The sequence below is a fragment of the Taudactylus pleione genome, unplaced genomic scaffold (genome assembly GCF_031769625.1).
Source record: "Taudactylus pleione unplaced genomic scaffold, aTauple2 ptg000284l, whole genome shotgun sequence".
NCBI classification, from domain to species: Eukaryota; Metazoa; Chordata; class Amphibia; order Anura; family Myobatrachidae; genus Taudactylus; species Taudactylus pleione.
This window is the reverse complement of record NW_028284686.1, coordinates 3,612,073-3,629,322: the sequence shown is the minus strand read 5'-3', so window position 1 is coordinate 3,629,322 and position 17,250 is coordinate 3,612,073.

Sequence of the window (17,250 nt, the reverse complement as noted above, 5' to 3'; positions counted from 1 at the left end):
CTTTATTTTATGTTAGTATGATAAGTGGTTTGCACACATGACAACACCTCATCCGATAGAAGGTTTATTAACCTGCTCCTTCTGTCCAATTTTTATTTTTCAAGACTGCTACTTGGGTAGAAAACAAGCAAGGGATTGAATTAATATAAAAAACACAATTAAAATGAAAATCCTCTTAGGATGTTTATATATTGAAATGACATTAATAGCTAGGCCACGGCTAGATATTTCTGCACCTCTAAAGCCGAGCGAGGATTTCCTGCAGGATGACCAGCATTACACCAGCGTGCAATATTCTGATGGAAACGTGCTGCTAATTGAATCTCCCCAATAGTCTCTGTTCCCAGTATAGAATATAATTGGCAATGAGGAAGATACAGTGGAGGACCCATTATGCCCATTATACAGTAGACTTTCAGCATTGATAAATATTCAGTTTAGCCTAATGTAACTTGATCAGTATGCAATATATCCCTGTTATGTTTGGCCACTATACAGATTAGGCCCACTGTGCTAAATATACGTACACTCTGGGGGTCGTTTAGAGTTGGCTGTGCTGGCAAAGTGATTGTGTGAGCGGGCACACTGCACGCTGATAGATGCTGCGCTATACTCTGCTGATTAAGTGCTGTGTCCAGAGACTCACAGGTGGCTGTGCTGGCAAAGTGACTGTGTAAGGGGGCACACTGTACGCTGATGTATGCTGCGTTATACTCTGCTGATTAAGTGCTGTGTCCAGAGACTCACAAGTGGCTGTGCTGGTAAAGTGACTATATATAGGGTGCACACTGCTCGCTGATGTATGCTGCGCTATACTCTGCTGATTAAGTCCTGTGTCCAGAGACTCACAAGTGGCTGTGCTGGTAAAGTGACTGTATATAGGGTGCACACTGCTCGCTGATGTATGCTGCGCTATACTCTGCTGATTAAGTGCTGTGTCCAGAGACTCACAAGTGGCTGTGCTGGTAAAGTGACTGTATATAGGGTGCACACTGCTCGCTGATGTATGCTGCGCTATACTTTGCTGTTTAAAGGGGCTGTGTCCAGACTCACAAGTGGCTGTGCTGGTAAAGTGACTGGATATAAGGTGCACACTGCTCGCTGATGTACGCTGCGCTATACTTTGCTGATTAAAGGGGCTGTGTCCAGACTCACAAGTGGCTTTGTGTGCAAAAAAAAGGTTAAAATTTAAAAAAGACTTTGAAGAAGGTTAAAAGTTTAAAAAGTGAAAAAAAAACCCTTTTTTTGTGCTGTACCCCACTGTGTATACAATCACCATGACTCCTTGGGCCTTAGCCCTCTATGTGTGCATAACACACAAGTACTGTGACTCAGTAGTGAGTGGCAATGCTTCATAGATGTGCTTTAAACTGCGGTGTCTGTGCCGACAGTCTGTCGCTTAGTAACCAGCCAGCTCACTGCAGCCTTTGGCCAATAATGGTGAAAATAATATTGTGAGTTGTGAGGTGGTCTAAATTGACTGTAAATGACTGGAAATTAATGTTATTGGGGTAAATAATACGCTAGGAACAAAAAAAAAGCCCAAATTATGTGATTTTAGCTTTTTTGCAAATTTTTGTAACAAAATCCAAATCTAAATCCAAATCCAAACCCAGTCATGACGCTTTGGCAAATCCAAATCGAAGGCCGGATGACGAATCAGAGCCAAATCCAAATCCAAAAGAAATGGTCCGGCACACATATCTAGTTTATATGTTTTTTTTTTCTGTGGCACTACTGGTCCCAGCTGGTCCTGGATGATTTCTTCAAGCTGCAATGTGATTTTTCAGCCATGGGTATGCAGGCACTTGTAGTGCAAAAAGCGCCTGCATGCGCGAGCCGTTTTATTTATTTGGCTGGCTGCATTTGTGTGGAAAAGCTGTGTGTGTCTGTGTAGGTTTTTGTCAGTGTGGGTCTGTGTGTCTGTGTCAGCGTGTGTGTGTCTGGGGAGGTTATGGTGTACTGAGAGACGATGCAGGGGGAGATGGTGTGGCTAAGAGATGCAGGGGGCAGGAAGGTAGACAGGGGGAACGAGTCAGGTTGAACCGCTGTTGTAAGACGATGACCTTGTCAATATTCCCACACAAACAGGCATCTTCCGGACGATGTGACCTACATGAATAATGAATGCCGACTGAAGACGCCGTCTTCCCATGGAGGATATATTTCTTCAGAGATTCCACATTGTGAGAAACCACCGTATAGGTAAGGTATATATGGAATGGAAAGTAATGTTCCCAGAGTGACAAGAAATGGGTGGTGTGCCATGTTGGCACGCCCCATTTTTAATGGACACGCCCCTGCGGTATGTGACCACACCCATTTCTTTTGCTGCGCGCCGGAGGCGCGCCGATATCTTTCTCTGTGTGTATCTGTGGGGTTACGGGGAACGCCGTTCTTCAACTTGCTCTGGGCTCCAAAGACCCTAGTGATGCCTCTGGCTGTTTTTTTTTTCCTAGGGAAGAGGCTCACATCCCCCTGCAGAATAGGCTTGAACTAGGTGACAGGAGGACCCCTTGCTTTGGGTTTTCTTCTTATCATGTCAACAGCACAGGATCATAACATTGAGCACTTGCCTGGGACTTGGCAGACTCGATTAGGCATCTCGGAAGTGAATGTGAGCCAAATATGTCATTTTTAATCCATTCATAATGGCTACCTGTTCTGCAGGTGCACCCCACTGCTTCCAAGTCTGCAGGATGATTGCATTATATAATGCAGTTCGACAGCGTATCCAACCTCTTTAAGAAATGCCTTGAAAACCATCCTAAATAGTTGCTATTTAAAGGGACTGTAACCTTCCATATGTCGTTTGCTTCATTTTCTCCAGCACAGAAGAGTATACATGTTAGAAAAATTTTATATTATTTCAATTTCACCTGATCTCTTTCATTTTTTGTGTCCTTTCTGGACTTGACCACTTCCCCAATGACATCATGTACCACCGCCATATCCTGCATATCGCCATCAGATCATAACCTTAAACTATTATGTAGTGCGAAGATTATCAAATCTCAATTCTAGTTACAGGATAGTTCTGGGAGGCGTGAAACAGATTTTGGGTGAAAGAAAGCAGAAGATTGGAAATGTAGTAAATGATGAATTTGATAAGCAGTCTTAGTAGTACCAACATATAAATAGCACCATGTTTTGTATTAAGATTATTTGAATATATTCATTACTTAATATTTATATGAGAAAAGAAATACACGGTAGGAATCCCTGTAAAATCTTGACCCGGATTGTGTGCAAACAAAGTTTTTGTCATTGGGACCCTTACCACAGCCCAAAGTTATCATATCGCTCCTCAGGTGCCAGTAATCCATATGAGCTTCATAGAAATATTCTATGTCACTCAGAATACAAGGCCTTTAGTGTTTTGTGAGTGTCATGAAATGAACATAAAATTTTAGTTTTTATTTTAGTTTCTTCTTTGTTTTGGTCAGATTTTGTTTCTTTGTAAAGAAATTGCAAAACGTCACTGGATCCTCTTAATATTTTCCATATAACTCTTTTTACCATTGTTGTAAACTAGACAAGTGGGTAACAACAAGTACGGAGTAAGACCATATTCCTGATTCTATAGTAGCAGATATACAGTATTTACTGTAAGAAGAGTTTATCACCTCATTTATTTTGCTAGACCTCACAGCCTCTTAACCTTCTAAGAACCTCCATTATGAAAAAAACAAAGACCACATCAAGCAAAATCAATTTTAAAATATATTTATCATGAATTTTCAGCACAAGGAAAACAACACTTTATTTTTACTCTGCATTGTGAAAAAAATGAGTGCCCAAGATTAGCCGGAGGCTCTTACAAGCTTGTCCTATAAGAAGACCAAGATGGTGGAAGCCTCATGACTCACAAAGAATCATCCTTCAAGCACTCAGTAGAGGAAAAACCCCCTGTGGAGGAAACCTCTGGGGACCCATGGCTTGAAGGACTGTCCGTCCCTCTGGGCACTAAGAGGCTATGCAGAGTTATATTTCCAAACTTATTTAAAATATGAACATTTGACACTAAAATGCAGTATACATTTCACCACATTAATAAATAACATTGGCTGACGTCATTAATGTAGCTCCAGTCCACATCTCCTGAGATTACCTAATTGACGTTCCTCCCAAAGCTGCGCAATTTTCTGAAGAGGACGGTCATCCCCTTTTGAGAAGCACCGAGTTTACCCGAATGGCTACTACATTTCGATAGATGTGCTGTGCTGCTAGAACCTCCAATTATAGAAATAAACAAGCTCAAGGTCATATTTTAGGGTAGTCAAGCTCCAAGTCTGCAGGCACATCCAAGTGAAACGCCCTTATCTTTGATGAGATACTTACCTCAAGAGGATATCTTTCCCTCAGTGGGCTGGGTGCAAGAGATGTATTTGGAGTATGTTAATGACAGCAATGATAATGCTATGTCAGTGTCCTGGGCAGCTAAGAGTGGTAGCAACAGCAAGGAGCTACCATTATGACATCACAGCATGACCTCACTCGTGTTCTACATTCCTTAATGGAGAAGTGCATAAAATAATCTCTACTGATGTGTGATATGTTTATATTCTCCATCACCTCTGCTTCCCATGATACACCTGCCATTTATTACACATCTGTCCCTTTGCTATCTCCTTATTCGCCAAAGTTCTCTTTTACTGCATCCACTCATTGAATCAATCAGTTCCTAGCAGCTCTTAAGAATTACATACCTTTATAACTTCCAAACTTATACAACCTTGATTAGCTTACTTAACCTTAACTGCAAATAAAGACACAGACACCATAGCTTGGCTAAAAAGGTCACAGCTTTTATTTATAATTGAATCAATTAACCTAACCAGGGTGGCAAAGAGACGCTGCAGACTCAGTTCTAGCTTTTTAACTTACTCCAAAATACTCAGGGAACGCCTAAACCGTTCCCCCTTTCAGACGCACTTAAACCGTGAGGGTCTCACTTCCCTCCTGGGCCAATCCGAGGCGTTTTGTGCAAAAACGCCTGGGTCCCCCCGTGCGGAGCAGGACAAATCCGCCTTGTACATCGAGAGCAAGTGCTCCCACAGTTATCTTGCGTCACATAAAACCACTGAGCTGCAGCGTACTCCCGCCAAAATCAGGCCCTAATAGAGACTGGCCCGCCACCCAAAAGAACTAACCAAGAAACAAAAACAAATCCTGAACAAAAAGATTCATACCCAGTCCGTTCAAATGCACGCCATCATGACGAAAGAAACGTACAAGATCACCCTCGAAAAAGCCATGACGCACCACCAAGCCACCTATCGACACGACATGCTTAGACACTGCCACGTTCACCTTCCTCTGTGTTCTTTCCAATGCCCCAAACTTTCGCACTCCTCTCCACGTCAAGCGGGGTGTCATTTCTGACCACACCATCTGAATGGATGGCCATTTTGTACGAATCGAATCCACAATCTCACGCAGACTCACGATTAAACCCACGCCTGTCAGCTGACCGGCATCATTGCCACCAACGTGAAGCACCTGCCATTCGGGCATTCCCCATTTTGCTACCGCAGAAACAATCAGTGCACTTTCCGACTACCAATTGGCAAGCCACTAGTCCGACCCGAGACATGTTTTTCCGCCCAAAAAATGTAGGAGTGGCCAACCAACCACACCTGCCCGTCTTCTTTTGTCAACACTGCAAAAGAAGAAACCCTAACTTGAGAAACCACACCCAACCTGGATCAAAACGACACAACTTAGAACAAAACAGAACAACTAACTAGCAGGGATGCCAAAAAAGGGGGAAACAGGAACCCGAGTGAAGAAGAAAAAACAAAAAACCTACCCGTGAACCAAATTGGGCCAGATCATGGCTAACGGGAGGAAAATTAAAAAATCCCCTCACACCCCCAATTGTTGAACGCTAACCGTTCAACGATTGGCAGGTAAACAACGTTTTCGGGTTATCGCAGGGTGCGCACCTACAACTTGTCGCAGCGAACATACTTCTTATAACACCCAGACTTCCAACGCCCCACCTTTTGAATATCCGAAGGAGATGCCCCTGCAAGCGCTGCACAAGTGGCTGCCCCTATTCGAAAGGAATGGGTGCCATAATCTGTATGATCTAAACCCAATTCTATTAAACTTCGCTTAAATAACGCAGTGAACTGAAACTTTGTGAGAGGCTTAGCATCCGCATGAACCAACCACTGAATCCCCCCAACTGGGCGCACTAACATGTATTGCGATGCTAAATGAACCGGGTAAATATTGCAATCCTGCTGCTGCGCAAGCGTGACCCATTTACCCCTACCTGACTGATCCGTTTTAGAGAGACGGAGCTTACAAAGAACCGCCGCATCTCTAAAAACAATGTCCTTATACAACAACCCAGAGGACTCAGATAAACTATTAACTGCCACTAATTCGCTAACCCTGAAAGCTCCAAAAAACGCAGCAGAAAAAGCTAAACGAAAAAGAGCAGCCTCAAACGAATCAGAAGCTACCTTCTCCATAACCTTAAGCAATGCTGCCAAAAGCTGAGTGTCCACCGGCCGACGGGAATCGGCGCGAGCAGGAGCCTGCCTAGCCTAACCTTTTAGAGCCTTAGCAAGAAGAAAAGACCTGGTTGGGTCAAGCAAACCTTTTAGTTTGCAAAAAAAAAGAGACTCCCGCAAGCGCCGACGCCACGTAGGCCCTGGACCTCCCCTGCTGATATCTCTCCCACACAAAGGATGACAGCAACTCCTTTGGAGACTTACCCTCCGAATCTTGGCGCGCGCAGTGACTGCTCCAATCCCGCCATGCGGCCGAGTATTTGCGGAGAGTTGATGGAGCGAGCGATTGCATCGCCAAAGCCTCTAAGCCGGCCTGATTATCTGCCACACAAACGGGGGGCATGTTAAACCAACAGCAGAAGCAGACGGTGGAAGCGCCCGAAAACGTTCAAATTGAAAACGAGACAATGCGTCTGCAATCTAGTTAACAACACCCGGTACATGACGAGCTCTAAAACGTATGTTGGCCTCTAAACAGCGCAAAATTAAATGACGAAACAAACGCAAAACTAACGGAGAGGACGATCGCTGGTTGTTAATAGCATGCACCACCCCCAAATTGTCGCACCAAAAAATTACATGCCGGTTACTCAGACGCGCTGACCAGAGTTCCACAGCAACGACAATTGGGAACAGTTCCAAGAGCAACAAATTACTAGTTAAGCCTTCGTCGCGCCAAACTAAAGGCCAAGCAGTAGCGCACCATTCCCCATTGAAAAAAGCCCCAAAACCAGATGATCCAGCCGCATCAGTATACAGTTGCAATGACCCATTTGCCACTGGAGGCGCTGGCCAAATACGTTCGCCATTGAACTGAACCAGAAACTTGGTCCAAACCCGAAGATCTTGCTTAATCTCTGACGACAAACGAATATGATGATGCGGCTGTCTCGACCCAGCAGTGGCCCTCTCCAATTTCCTACAGAAAACCCAGCCCATGGGAATTATGCGACAAGCAAAATTAAAGGAACCCAGCAGTGACTGAACTCCACGTAATCTTACCGTGTCCACTGCTAAACAACCCGCAATCTGTTCTAACAATCTAGCCACTTTGTCGCTTGGTAACCTACAACAACCCGCAACCGTGTCTATCTCAATTCCCAAGTACGACAGACAGGAAATGGGACCCTCCGTCTTATCTTGCGCAATGGGAACTCCTAAACTGCGAAACAGAGCTTGAGCGGAAAACAGGAGGTCTGCAAAGACGTCGCTCTCCCCTGGACCTATGAAGAGAAAGTCATCTAAATAGTGTGCCACGCCCGCTTGTCCTGTGCCGGCATGAACACACCAGTGTAGAAAAGAGCTGAATTTCTCAAAACAGGCACAGGAAACCGCACAACCCATAGGCAAACATTTGTCAACAAAGTAACCTGACTCTAGTTTGAATCCCATAAACTGCATAGCGTCTGGGTGCAACGGCAATAAACGGAAGGCTGACTCAATGTCTAACTTAGCCAGCAGCGCGCCCTGCCCAAAACTGCGCACTAAACCTAAGACTTTGTCAAAACTTTGATATTTCACTCTACAAAAACTATCAGGAATGGCGTCGTTCACCGAACGCCCATCAGGATATGATAGGTGTTGGATCAAACGAAACTTCCCAGGGGCCTTCTTGGGTACCACACCTACTGGAGAGATACAAAGATCCTGCAACGGAGGAACAGGGAAAGGACCCTCCATCCTCCCCAGCAGCACCTCGGCCCTAACTTTCGCTTGCACAACTTCTGGGTAGTCCCTGGCCGAGCGCAAGTTACGGGGAGACCGGACCCATAAAGGACCCACTATTGGCAGAGAAAAACCGAACGAAAAACCTTCTAACAAAAAAGAAGCGTCCTTCTTATGAGGATATAGAACCAACCAGCGAGCTAGTGCAGCTAAACAAATAGGCGAATGAGCCTTAACCAGCTCCTTTTGACCCTTCACGATCCTGGGTGGCACTAGCAGACCCTCTACGGCAATCTTTGGCTGGATGTTCCCCCCCGCAGAGACGACAGGAGTGACGAAAACGACAGGACGATCCCCGTGTACACCGGGAGTCGTTGAAAGCAAAACACTTGCCCTTCATAACTCCCGTCGCCCCCGTCCTACCACTAGCATAACCCTTGCAAGGATGCATACCGTCCAAAGGGGGCCGACGCTGCTGCGACACCTCTAACCACACCTCTACATCTTTTGCTCCAAACGGAATAATCTTGCTGCCATCATGCTTTCTTCTAAATTGCACGTCGTATTCCCGCCATGCCAAGGCCCGCGAACGGACAAACATGTCTAGTACTAAAAAAATATATCTCACTATGTTTACATGTTCATCCGCTCGCGTCTCCAAATAGCACGCCGCAAATATCAGCATGCCCTTCAACCAACTGGTGAAACTACAGAAAGCCTCCTCGCCCATACCCCCCGCCTTCTTAGCCTGACCAAAAGCCTTTTTCATATCTTCGGTAAGCGTAAAGAAGTCGACAAATTTACCTTTACGAATTCTCCCCCTCACACTCTTTCGCAGGCCGCGAAGAACGGCGGTGTTCGCACAATGCACTGAATCAGCCCCTACCGCCACTGTAGCTAGCTCCACACTAACGCCCTGTGCAGCTGTACTCACTGACTTCTTGGCTAAACGCCTGGCAACCATTCTGGCTATTTTACGCGGGCGTGCAGGGGAACCAGAAGAATGAGAAGAAGAGGAGGAGTCAGACATAGACGAACAAGAAGACTCATGCTCACCAGCACCAGATGGACCAGGAACAGCTCCCTCGACTTGCTGATTCGTCATGGCCGAAGACTCGCCTGTCGTCCCTTTCTCCGCGCACACCGGATCAGCTGCTGCAACAGTGATTGGTTCGCTTGAAGGAGCCTCGATCGCCCTCCGATTATCTGCAACCGGGGTAGACTGGTGAACAACAGGACTGGAAGTCACTACCGTCTGCGCGGGAGGGGTGGGAATGCCGGGCGTAGGCGGAAGGGTTGCAGGCGCGGCTAACAGGCGAGCCGGAGGCACCAGCGTGAAGTCGGGCATCGCGGACAAACTGGTGGAGGTTTGACTGTACATGACAGGCGATGCGGAAGGTAGCATCGGCATGGGAGCCGATGATGCGCTTTGCTGCGAAATTGGCAAATAAGGGAAATAAAGCTGCGGATGAAAACCTGAGAAAGGGTAAGGTCCAAAAGTGGCCCCAGAGTAGTTGGGATAAAAAGGCGGAGAGGACACAACTGAGGTGGAGGGATAAATGGGGGGGCCGCCCCGGAGCTCCATGAAGCCTGACCCCAAGATGAGCCGACTGACAAGGGGGGCGCATTATAAATGGGAGGTGGGGCACTGTTGGCGGGGAACCATGGATTCTGATAGGTGGAAGGGACAGCTTGACTAGGCCAAAATTGGGCAGGTTGACTAAGCATGGGGCTGATTGACCCAGGGGTGCTACTCAAAATGGCCGCCGGGGTTAAGATGGCCGCCGGGCCCAACGTGCAGACCAGGCCGGCGGGACCCCCCGCTCCCCGGGGACCGAAACCTAATGACCCCACGTGACCCGCGACGCTAACCGCCGGCGGGCCCAATGCAGAGTAACAAGCGGGAGGCGCGAGCACTCGCGCCCCCGCCGGTGCAACGTACGCGGCAGCCGCCGCGTGGCTGATGGGCGCCGGCAAGGAGCGTCCATCGGACGCTCCCGTCGGCGGGCCCGATGCAGAGTAACCAGCGGGAGGCGCGAGCACTCGCGCCCCCGCTGGCGCAGCGGAAGTGCCAGCCGCTGCGTGACTGCTGTGGGACGGCGAGGAGCGTCCATCGGACGCTCCCGCCGGAGCCGCGTGGGGGGTGAGTCGGCCCGGGGAGGTTGCTGAGTGCACAACCTCCGCCGGGGTAGCGGGACCCGCATGAGGCGCTGGTGCAGCCGCACCAGCGTGCACGGGAGGAGGGGGAGCTGATGGGGAGGACGGCAGCATCAGAGGTGAGGTGCGGGGGGGAGGACATGGGGACAGCACAGGTGGGGAAAGGGGGGGGCGTGGACGCGCAGGGGGCAAGCTGAGGGGGCTAGCATAATCAGCTAGCTGAAGGGGTGGGGGAGCAGAGCGACGTGGGCGAGGCATGAGAAAATTAAGCTGCTTAGGCTGTAGCACAGGGGCACTGGTACTTAGCTTTCAAAATTTCTTTCAAAGAGGCTGATCCTAAGGACCACAGGCTCCTATATAGTCCTCTATAACCACTCCCCCAAACTATATGACTGGCCCTTGGAAGCAGCTGATCACACCCAAACTAATACTCAATTTACCCAGCAACAAGGCTGTCATTCAAAACACACTATCAGTAAAAACTAATAATCTTAACACTCCTCAATCCTATTCATATTTCGTCATTCATTCTCATTTCATTAACCTGCTCCTTCTGTCCAATTTTTATTTTTCAAGACTGCTACTTGGGTAGAAAACAAGCAAGGGATTGAAATAATATAAAAAACACAATTAAAATGAAAATACTCTTAGGATGTTTATATATTGAAATGACATTAATAGCTAGGCCACGTCTAGATATTTCTGCACCTCTAAAGCCGAGCGAGGATTTCCTGCAGGATGACCAGCATTACACCAGCGTGCAATATTCTGATGGAAACGTGCTGCTAATTGAATCTCCCCAATAGTCTCTGTTCCCAGTATAGAATATAATTGGCAATGATGAAGATACAGTGGAGCACCCATTATGCCCATTATACAGTAGACTTTCAGGATTGATAAATATTCAGTTTAGCCTAATGTAACTTGATCATTATGCAAAATATCCCTGTTATGTTTGGCCACTATACAGATTAGGCCCACTGTGCAAAATATACATACACTCTGGGGGTGGTTTAGAGTTGGCTGTGCTGGCAAAGTGATTGTGTGAGGGGGCACACTGCACGCTGATAGATGCTGCGCTATACTCTGCTGATTAAGTGCTGTGTCCAGAGACTCACAGGTGGCTGTGCTGGCAAAGTGACTGTGTAAGGGGGCACACAGTACGCTGATGTATGCTGCATTATACTCTGCTGATTAAGTGCTGTGTCCAGAGACTCACAAGTGGCTGTGCTGGTAAAGTGACTATATATAGGGTGCACACTGCTCGCTGATGTATGCTGCGCTATACTCTGCTGATTAAGTCCTGTGTCCAGAGACTCACAAGTGGCTGTGCTGGTAAAGTGACTGTATATAGGGTGCACACTGCTCGCTGATGTATGCTGCGCTATACTCTGCTGATTAAGTGCTGTGTCCAGAGACTCACAAGTGGCTGTGCTGGTAAAGTGACTGTATATAGGGTGCACACTGCTCGCTGATGTATGCTGCGCTATACTTTGCTGTTTAAAGGGGCTGTGTCCAGACTCACAAGTGGCTTTGTGTGCAAAAAAAAAAAGTTTAAAATTTAAAAAAGACTTTGAAGAAGGTTAAAAGTTTAAAAAGTGAAAAAAAACCCTTTTTTTGTGCTGTACCCCACTGTGTATACAAGCACCATGACTCCTTGGGCCTTAGCCCTCTATGTGTGCATAACACACAAGTACTGTGACTCAGTAGTGAGTGGCAATGCTTCATAGATGTGCTTTAAACTGCGGTGTCTGTGCCGACAGTCTGTCGCTTAGTAACCAGCCAGCTCACTGCAGTCTTTGGCCAATAATGGTGAAAATAATATTGTGAGTTGTGAGGTGGTCTAAATTGACTGTAAATGGCTGGAAATTAATGTTATTGGGGTAAATAATACGCTAGGAACAAAAAAAAATGCCCAAATTATGTGATTTTAGCTTTTTTGTCAATTTTTGTAACAAAATCCAAATCTAAATCCAAATCCAAACCCAGTCATGACGCTTTGGCAAATCCAAATCGAAGGCCGGATGACGAATCAGAGCCAAATCCAAATCCAAAAGAAATGGTCCGGCACACATATCTACTTTATATGTTTTTTTTTTCTGTGGCACTACAGGTCCCAGCTGGTCCTGGATGATTTCTTCAAGCTGCAACGTGATTTTTCAGCCATGGGTATGCAGGCACTTGTAGTGCTAAAAGCGCCTGCATGCGCGAGCCGTTTTATTTATTTGGCTGGCTGCATTTGTGTGGAAAAGCTGTGTGTGTCTGTGTAGGTTTTTGTCAGAGTGGGTCTGTGTCTGTGTCAGCGTGTGTGTGTCTGGGGAGGTTATGGTGTGCTGAGAGACGATGCAGGGGGAGATGGTGTGGCTAAGAGATGCAGGGGGCAGGAAGGTAGACAGGGGGAACGAGTCTGGTTGAACCGCTGTTGTAAGACGATGACCTTGTTAATATTCCCACACAAACAGGCATCTTCCGGACGATGTGACCTACATGAATAATGAATGCCGACTGAAGACGCCATCTTCCCATGGAGGATATATTTCTTCAGAGATTCCACATTGTGAGAAACCAACGTATAGGTAAGGTATATATGGAATGGAAAGTAATGTTCCCAGAGTGACAAGAAATGGGTGGTGTGCCATGTTGGCACGCCCCATTTTTAATGGACACGCCCCTGCGGTATGTGACCACACCCATTTATTTTGCTGCACGCCAGAGGCGCGCAGATATCTTTCTCTGTGTGTATCTGTGGGGTTGCGGGGAACGCCGTTCTTCAACTTGCTCTGGGCTCCAAAGACCCTAGTGATGCCTCTGGCTGTTTTTTTTTTCCTAGGGAAGAGGCTCACATCCCCCTGCAGAATAGGCTTGGACTAGGTGACAGGAGGACCCCTTGCTTTGGGTTTTCTTCTTATCGTGTCAACAGCACAGGATCATAACATTGAGCTCTTGCCTGGGACTTGGCAGACTCAATTAGGCATCTTGGAAGTGAATGTGAGCCAAATATGTCATTTTTAATCCATTCATAATGGCTACCTGTTCTGCAGGTGCACCCCACTGCTTCCAAGTCTGCAGGATGATTGCATTAAATAATGCACTTGGACAGCGTATCCAACCTCTTTAAGAAATGCCTTGAAAACCATCCTAAATAGTTGCTATTTAAAGGGACTGTAACCTTCCATATGTCGTTTGCTTCATTTTCTCCAGCACAGAAGAGTATACATGTTAGAAAAATTTTATATTATTACAATTTCACCTGATCGCTTTCATTTTTTGTGTCCTTTCTGGACTTGACCACTTCCCCAATGACATCATGTACCACCGCCATATCCTGCACATCGCCATCAGGTCATAACCTTAAACTATTATGTAGTGCGAAGATTATCAAATCTCAATTCTAGTTACAGGATAGTTCTGGGAGGCGTGAAACAGATTTTGGGTGAAAGAAAGCAGAAGATTGGAAATGTAGTAAATGATGAATTTGATAAGCAGTCTTAGTAGTACCAACATATAAATAGCACCATGTTTTGTATTAAGATTATTTGAATATATTCATTACTTAATATTTATATGAGAAAAGAAATACACGGTAGGAATCCCTGTAAAATCTTGACCCGGATTGTGTGCAAACAAAGTTTTTGTCATTGGGACCCTTACCACAGCCCAAAGTTATCATATTGCTCCTCAGGTGCCAGTAATCCATATGAGCTTCATAGAAATATTTTATGTCATTCAGAATACAAGGCCTTTAGTGTTTTGTGAGTGTCATGAAATGAACATAAAATTTTAGTTTTTATTTTAGTTTCTTCTTTGTTTTGGTCAGATTTTGTTTCTTTGTAAAGAAATTGCAAAACGTCACTGGATCCTCTTAATATTTTCCATATAACTCTTTTTACCATTGTTGTAAACTAGACAAGTGGGTAACAACAAGTACGGAGTAAGACCATATTCCTGATTCAATAGTAGCAGATATACAGTATTTACTGTAAGAAGAGTTTATCACCTCATTTACTTTGCTAGACCTCACAGCCTCTTAACCTTCTAAGAACCTCCATTATGAAAAAAACAAAGACCACATCAAGCAAAATCAATTTTAAAATATATTTATTATGAATTTTCAGCACAAGGAAAACAACACTTTATTTTTACTCTGCATTGTGAAAAAAATGAGTGCCCAAGATTAGCCGGAGGCTCTTACAAGCTTGTCCTATAAGAAGACCAAGATGGTGGAAGCCTCATGACTCACAAAGAATCATCCTTCAAGCACTCAGGGGAGGAAAAAACCCCTGTGGAGGAAACCTCTGGGGACCCATGGCTTGAAGGACTGCCCATCCCTCTGGGCACTAGGAGGCTATGCAGAGTTATATTTCCAAGCTTATATAAAATATGAACATTTGACACTAAAATGCAGTATACATTTCACCACATTAATAAATAACATTGGCTGACGTCATTAATGTAGCTCCCGTCCACATCTCCTGAGATTACCCAATTGACATTCCTCCCAAAGCTGCGCAATTTTCTGAAGAGGACGGTCATCCCCTTTTGAGAAGCACCGAGTTTACCCGAATGGCTACTACATTTCGATAGATGTGCTGTGCTGCTAGAACCTCCAATTATAGAAATAAACAAGCTCAAGGTCATATTTTAGGGTAGTCAAGCTCCAAGTCTGCAGGCACATCCAAGTGAAACGCCCTTATCTTTGATGAGATACTTACCTCAAGAGGATATCTTTCCCTCAGTGGGCTGGGTGCAAGAGATGTATTTGGAGTATGTTAATGACAGCAATGATAATGCTATGTCAGTGTCCTGGGCAGCTAAGAGTGGTAGCAACAGCAAAGAGCTACCATTATGACATCACAGCATGACCTCACTCGTGTTCTACATTCCTTAAAGGAGAAGTGCACAAAATAATCTCTACTGATGTGTGATATGTTTATATTCTCCATCACCTCTGCTTCCCATGATACACCTGCCATTTATTACACATCTGTCCCTTTGCTATCTCCTTATTCGCCAAAGTTCTCTTTTACTGCATCCACTCATTGAATCAATCAGTTCCTAGCAGCTCTTTCTCATTTAATTAACCTGCTCCTTCTGTCCAATTTTTATTTTTCAAGACTGCTACTTGGGTAGAAAACAATCAAGGGATTGAATTAATATAAAAAACACAATTAAAATGAAAATACTCTTAGGATGTTTATATATTGAAATGACATTAATAGCTAGGCCACGGCTAGATATTTCTGCACCTCTAAAGCCGAGCGAGGATTTCCTGCAGGATGACCAGCATTACACCAGCATGCAATATTCTGATGGAAACGTGCTGCTAATTGAATCTCCCCAATAGTCTCTGTTCCCAGTATTGAATATAATTGGCAATGAGGAAGATACAGTGGAGGACCCATTATGCCCATTATACAGTAGACTTTCAGGATTGATAAATATTCAGTTTAGCCTAAAGTAACTTGATCAATATGCAATATATCCCTGTTATGTTTGGCCACTATACAGATTAGGCCCACTGTGCTAAATATACGTACAATCTGGGGGTCGTTTAGAGTTGGCTGTGCTGGCAAAGTGATTGTGTGAGCGGGCACACTGCACGCTGATAGATGCTGCGCTATACTCTGCTGATTAAGTGCTGTGTCCAGAGACTCACAGGTGGCTGTGCTGGCAAAGTGACTGTGTAAGGGGGCACACTGTACGCTGATGTATGCTGCGTTAAACTCTGCTGATTAAGTGCTGTGTCCAGAGACTCACAAGTGGCTGTGCTGGTAAAGTGACTATATATAGGGTGTACACTGCTCGCTGATGTATGCTGCGCTATACTCTGCTGATTAAGTCCTGTGCCCAGAGACTCACAAGTGGCTGTGCTGGTAAAGTGACTGTATATAGGGTGCACACTGCTCGCTGATGTATGCTGCGCTATACTTTGCTGATTAAGTGCTGTGTCCAGAGACTCACAAGTGGTTGTGCTGGTAAAGTGACTGTATATAGGGTGCACACTGCTCGCTGATGTATGCTGCGCTATACTTTGCTGTTTAAAGGGGCTGTGTCCAGACTCACAAGTGGCTGTGCTGGTAAAGTGACTGTATATAGGGTGCACACTGCTCGCTGATGTACGCTGCGCTATACTTTGCTGATTAAAGGGGCTGTGTCCAGACTCACAAGTGGCTTTGTGTGCAAAAAAAAAAAGATTAAAATTTAAAAAAGACTTTGAAGAAGGTTAAAAGTTTAAAAAGAGAAAAAAAAAACCTTTTTTTGTGCTGTACCCCACTGTGTATACAAGCACCATGACTCCTTGGGCCTTAGCCCTCTATGTGTGCATAACACACAAGTACTGTGACTCAGTAGTGAGTGGCAATGCTTCATAGATGTGCTTTAAACTGCGGTGTCTGTGCCGACAGTCTGTCGCTTAGTAACCAGCCAGCTCACTGCAGCCTTTGGCCAATAATGGTGAAAATAATATTGTGAGTTGTGAGGTGGTCTAAATTGACTGTAAATGACTGGAAATTAATGTTATTGGGGTAAATAATACGCTAGGAACAAAAAAAAAAGCCAAAATTATGTGATTTTAGCTTTTTTGTCAATTTTTGTAACAAAATCCAAATCTAAATCCAAATCCAAACCCAGTCATGACGCTTTGGCAAATCCATATCGAAGGCCGGATGACGAATCAGAGCCAAATCCAAAAAAAATGGTCCGGCACACATATCTAGTTTATATTAGGGGTGAGCGGGTTCGGATTTCTGAAATCCGAACCCCCCCGAGCCCCCCCGATCCGAGTCCGATCCGAGTCAGGCTCGACTTTTCCCGCCTGACTCGGATTCTGAAATCGAGGCAAAACGTCATCTTCCCGCCTTCCGAGTCTCGCGGGTTTTGGATCCTATATAAGGTACCCACG